This window comes from Antedon mediterranea, chromosome 5 (assembly GCF_964355755.1).
Source record: "Antedon mediterranea chromosome 5, ecAntMedi1.1, whole genome shotgun sequence".
Lineage (NCBI taxonomy): Eukaryota > Metazoa > Echinodermata > Crinoidea > Comatulida > Antedonidae > Antedon > Antedon mediterranea.
In genome coordinates this window covers 2,413,729-2,420,493 of record NC_092674.1, presented here as the reverse complement: position 1 = coordinate 2,420,493, position 6,765 = coordinate 2,413,729, and positions in this window count along the sequence as shown.

The window sequence follows — 6,765 nt, the reverse complement described above, 5'->3', positions numbered from 1 at the left end:
AATATAGTAGTGATATGACATCATCATGTCCATTATGTCGGCACATCACATTTTTATGTCACATAAATTTTGATAGTGTTTGTAGACAGAGCTTTACTTATTGTCTGTTTGTTTATCACAACCACGTACAAACAGATCATTTTATTCATCATACAAACAGTCGTCATTGTTTTGTATACGTTTTTTACGTTTCCGATGATTGTTATCAATTTACTGGTTTCATTTGTGTTGTTTGTTTGTATAGGCATAATTGTTTTCGTTTGTTCAACATGTTCGCACGTTTCATCTCCACATTTCTTCTTCTAGACTTGCCCAAAGTCTGACTACTTATTGTGTTGTGTTTATTAGTAGTCCACCCGTATACGTATTTGTGAGCACAGTTACGTCTGAAATTCCATTTGTGCCAAAATAATTATCTTTTTTTGCTAATATTAATTAGAAATATGGTCTAGAACCCCTACTTCATTTAATGAAAAAAAAAACAATTTTAATATTAACAATAATAATAATAATAATAATAACAACTTTATTTAAAAACGGATGCAACACTTGAATCACCATATTGGTGTTTTTCACAAGGTCGTTACTTACTACAAAACTATTTATACTATTACACAAGTTATAATTTACAGTACAAAAAAAAAAAAAAAAAAGATTTCATGAAAAATATAGAGTTTCAAGTATATTTTATCTTTGGTCATTTATAATTTTTTTAAATATATGTATATTAGGAGCTGTAATTGCATATTAACAGTACAAACTAGATCTATACAATATAGTGTATTTTTACGAAAGAATGTATAAACCAGGGAGGAAAATTACAAAAAATGGAGTAATCCATGTAAAGGTATATTCCACCCATTTCAACAAGGTAACAAAACAGTACTTTAAAATATTTGTATCTCGGATTTTTATTTTATGAAAAGATGTATTATTGGCGCAAACCATGTGACGTCAATAACGCTTATACGTCATCGCAATGGTTTAACATGAGTTAAAAGTGAATGACGCATTTCCGTTGTTGTTTGTTATCATTTTTATATTAATATTTGTATCATCTAAACCTTGGCCGTGATCTTTATTTTGTGGTCGTGTTAATTATTGTTTGAAGTCTAGGCCAGGATTATACTTTTTAAACCAAAAGTATGAACAACAATATGATCATTGCAAACTCTCTGCATAGATATTATCATACTTAATAATTATATCATATTCTATTAAATTTATTTTTATATGTATATATTATTTTGGTATTATATTATCTACGGTATTTCATAATATACAAATAGTGAATGTTTATGAGTGTAATAGTACAAAAATAATGGCATGAGTTGAATGAATGGTTATATTTCAACAAGGCGCAACAAAATGTTTAAAAAAAACTATTAAACTATCGTTTAATAGTGCGTACTATTGCACGCCATGTGACCCACAATCGTCCAATCAAATGACAGGAATCTATTTTAGATGTTATATAATAATTGTTATTAGAATAAGTCTATATTATTTAAGATAACGTGTAAAATTGATTATTAATGTTGGTTCCCTGTGCAGCAACGCAAAGATACCTTAGCGCACCAAGTAAATTGACCAATTACAAGCGATTGATTATCGCTTGTGATTGGTCAACTTCAATTGGTCATACGTCCTTGCTTTAGTAGTAAATGTGACGTCATTGTCCTTACCACCAGAATCCATCATAAACAATAATAACCACAAGATAGATCTACTAATGTTTTCACAAATATTACAACCTTGTTATTAATATCAACAACTGGTGATATACGATCTTGATTAATTTACCTGAGGTCACGTGCTTCATCGTGACGTCACATTCAAATGGACCTTGCATTACGAACCCTTAAATATATATTGGACAATTGTATTACTATGCATGAGTAGTACATACTTGTAGTTTGTTATATAACTGAGGAAACTATAAGTAATATACGTTTGCTGTAAGGTGTTATTTTGCGGAAGTGATTGTGTTGAGTGTTCCGTTATGCATGGTTGCGCGGGCGGCGGGTGGTGGAATCACCTTATTATAATGTCACGCTATTTTACAGTTAATATTTATTATTTTGTTCTGTAACAAGGTTATTTACGATGATTTAATGATTAGTAAGACGGATAAAAAAACGCTTGTTACAGTAATTACCATGATGACATTTCCACAATGATATCTTTACAGTAATGCAGTATAACCTCTATATTAAAGGGCCTTCGGCCCTCGGGACCCATTGACTAATAGATCATTAATATTTCTCCCTGAACAGATTGGTTTTGTGCAGGGTCCGTGGTTTTGTGTTCATTGTTTTCCCTCATTAGTTTTCCCCTAACTAAAGGCCAATTTACACAGACGACCAGTAACGTTAATAATATAGAATGTATGTTATAACCATTTACACACAATGGACGGGTTCCGATACAGATTCTACGAGGGGACAAGCTACGCGGTTTTCCGCTTACCGTTACCGCTCGTCTGTGTAAACTGGCCTTTAATGAGGGGTGACGTCACAAATATGATATGTCAAAATTCTATTTTGAATTAAACTAAGCTGTTGTTTTGGTTTTTATTATATTGGCAAATATGTATTAGTCAAATTTTAATTATAAGTAACAATACTCAAGAAATGGGAAATAAATGGTTTAAAACTTCAATAAATTCAAATAGTATTTATATAGAAACACAGTGAATAAGGTAAAAATAAGAGCATTGTGTCAAATTGTTCATCACAGTCATAATAGTAATTTAAAGTTGAAAATTCGATGACGTCATGAACACGCAGGGGATACGTATGATTAAGAATGACTGGTTAATTAAAGCTTGGTTCCCACTGGGACGCGACGCAAAGTAAGGCAAATCACAAGTCGATTATGGATGATCCATCGCATCGTAATTGTAAGCGCTAAAGCGTGGTTCCCACAAGATACGCAACGCAAGGACATACGCGCAACGCAAGCGAGTTGACCAATGTTACGTCCTTGCGTCGCGTCGCTAGTGGGAACCAAGCTTTACGTCGTCCTTGCGTTGCGCCCCAGTGGGAACCTAGCTTAACATTAATATAGAATGTAGAACAGACCATATGGTAATCAATAGTCTGCTAGAGGAGAAGTGTACAGTCGAGCGTTGAGTGGGTGAACTTTGTGCCCCGCGGGAACGAATGCCGAGTGGATGGAGGAAGACGCGGCATGCCGACACTCACTTCCGAATCGTTGTAATTTAATTGTTTTAGTCAACTTTGTATAAGATTGAAATGAAAGAATTTATTTAATTACAAAGTTTATTTTTTGTAATTTTCGTTTAAGTGGATCTAAGTTTAGCCGCGGAAATAGAGCGACTGCTGCAACAACGATTCATAATAATATTTTAGCCTTTACGATTCGTTACGAATTAAAACGCGTTTGAACGAAGTAAATCATTGTTTGAACGAATTATTAATTCGTTGAAACGAATTGAAATATTAAAAGAAATATAGCGATTTGTGTCCCTCTTTTTATTGAACGCGTTTAAAAGCTGCTTTGTCTCTACACTATCAAACTTTATGTGACAAAAAAATGTGATGTGCCCAAATATGGAAGTGATATGCACAATATGGTAGTGCTATGACGTCATCGTATCCATATATGGGCACATGACATTGTTTTGTCATATAAAGTTTGATAGTATAGACAGAGCTTTAGGTATGGCTATCGGTTTCGTTGTACAGAAATTGAAAACGAGAAAATATATCTATTCAACTAGGAAGAATCGTGTTTTAAATTTGAAAACTGTAAAAATTAAAACAATATTAGTGTAACATCCTTGTCTGGGGAAAGTCTAGATTTGAGACGTCTGGATTATCAGAACAGCTGAAACAGTATACTAAATCCCTCGCTCCTCAGAAATGGAAACTTTAAAGTCTGTTCGTACTTCATAATCGGATCGGGGAGGTGAAAGCAGACAATTTAAACACTATTCATAACAATTGGATTATGTAAATGTCATGCTGTATTACTACTACTATATAGTTATACTTTATATCAATATCTATTGTATACGGTACCTCTCCCCTTTAGGACACCCCTATTCAGGGGACGTACACACCCATTGAGGAGACACTTTTCCGTGAAACGAGGGGAAATACTGTAAACACTACACTACTCAGGGGACATTTCTCATATGTTACATGGACGGGACACTTTTAGTGTGCCAATGGTTGATTCAACACCTATAAGGGATATTTTTCACAAAAAAAAAAAAAAAATAATAATAATAATTCATTTATAATTTCTCTGGCTTTGACGGTTTTCATTGGCTGGAGTCTCAATTCTCAATTTCTGTGAGTCTAGAGATCAAGTGTTAGTGGTATATTTGGGGGTTTTTTCCCCGGAAAACAAGGAGGATACAATTTTATCATCGATGTACAACGACGTAGAGGGGTACGCAAGTGAGTTGACCTATCACAAGCGACAGTTCGAATGGCCATCTTATCGCGTCTTCATGATTGGTCAATACTTGTGGCGCGCTTACACATCCTGGCCTTGCGTTGCGCGCGTCAAAGTGAAAAAACCAAGCTTAAGTAAGGAAAAGGTTTGTATGTGAACTTTTGATGTTACTAGAATGTCATGGCCGCGTCCACGTCAATCAAAAGTAGGCTTAAAACCGGAACGGCAATCGATCCTGTTTTTCCATCCTGTTCCTCTATATTGAAGTGTCATTGAATCCGGGTGTAGCTACTAAGGTTAGGTATTTTCACCTGTGGAATTACGTGCCAACTTTCAACTTTTTGATTGAGCTAGGAGGATTCGACGGTAATTATTATAAAAATCTTATATAGGGCCTACAATAAAAAACCAAACAGTTCTTCTTTAGTATAATTCACATGAATTAGCAATTCCATTAAATTGTATTCCTTGTTCACATGTTCAAATTCATTTCATAACAAAATAAAACTAAATGCCTACATGGAAAATGGAAGATTGTTTATGAGAAGGCATTTATAAACGTCAACAATCGCCAAAACCAGATAACGAGAAAAAAAACCCCAAATTGAAGGGATAATTAAAATTCAGAAACATTATGAGAATGAATGACTGTTGGATTTCTTAATTTTACTAAACACAAGCAAAAATTTCGATGATCCATTGGTTTTGACTAATAAATTGCTATCCGCGCGTTCAGTGTTAGCGTTATATCTACGTCACCGTGACGACGAGTTCGGGTTATCCGCACGTTAACTTTTAAATAGGCAGGAAGTATCCGTATCCGTGTTTATAGTGCTGAGTTGTGTGTATTTTGTGTCATATGCAGTATACTGTTAATGTATACCCGATGTACAGTGTAGATACATAAGGATTCACTGTTTTCTAACGTCACGTTATAAGCCGCACGAAATAAATGACTCCTTGTCATTTAGATATTTCCCTTAAATAGTAATTATGTCACTTAAGTAAATAAATATTTAAGATGTATCGTCCCTCTCTGAAAAAATAAATTATCCAAAATGTGTTGTTTAATATGCCATTTTGATGTTCCATAATAGTTATTCACTTTGATCAAAAATTGGATCGAAAAAAAATTATTTACTTGAAAAAAACTGTAATTTAAAGCAAAAAAAATAGTCAAACTAGCTTCCAGCAAATGATATTTTGGTTATTTAACAGTTTGTTTTTACTTTTTTTAAGTAAAGATATTATTTTTTTCTGCGGAAGTGAACTTTATTAAAACTACAAAATAACCTTCATTGTTCATGGGGGGGGGGGGGGCAACAAATCTTTGTATATAGAATTAGATTTTGTTATTTATGTGATTTATGTTTCTCTTGAGGATGTGAATGTTAACATTCTTTAATCATCCCGAGTGGGGCAATTTCAACAAGGAATGAAATTTTTTTTTTTTTAAATACAGTAATATTATATATAAATATTTTGATTCATGTTAATGTTCATTTTGATGTGTTTTATTTTGTTATACAGTTTGTATATGTTTCTCTCCTAAGGAAGGTGAATAAAATTTGAATTTGAATATAGTAATAATCAATTAAAAAATACAAACATTAAATAAAATTTAAACGTAACATCTTAAATCTGCAAGGTCCATATTCATCCATCTATAATTCATAATAATATGGCCCATGAGAAAAAGATTATTTGAACTTTTTTTTCAATCTAGGCCTAATACTAGTTGCAACAAAAGAATTTAGTTTTTGTTTTGTCCTACACATTATAAGACTCCGGTACCGAAGACCATGTGATAGAAGTTGGAACTCATGAAATAGGGCATGTTCAGGTTTTTTGAATTACATTTAGCTTAAATGTGTTTTGTCACAAAAATATGAATTTCGCAATGAGCATCCGGTACTATTTCCATATCGATCTTTAAATTGTAAAAAAAAGCTTAAAATCTAGTCTTAAAATCCCACTGATTATCAACAATTATTGTATCCCTAAATACAGCCTTGGAATGTACCTTAATCCTAATTAATAAATAGATATCATGCGCATTGTGAATCCGCTTAGATTTTGTGGCCAAATTCCCCTAAATTACTTTTCGTTGGTATTAATAACAAAAGGTGCCGTAACTGTTTGTCGCAGTCGACGATTCCCCGATATATATCCGTGTTGTGCCAATCGATCACGGTAAAAGATGAGTTGAGAATATTCAGAAACAATCAACGGTAATAATTCGGTAATAGATTTCCAGATGAAAACACAAATTGACAATGCCGTAAATTTACTTTTACAGTTTCATAAAAGTTCAACGTTAACTTTTAGACACCCAAG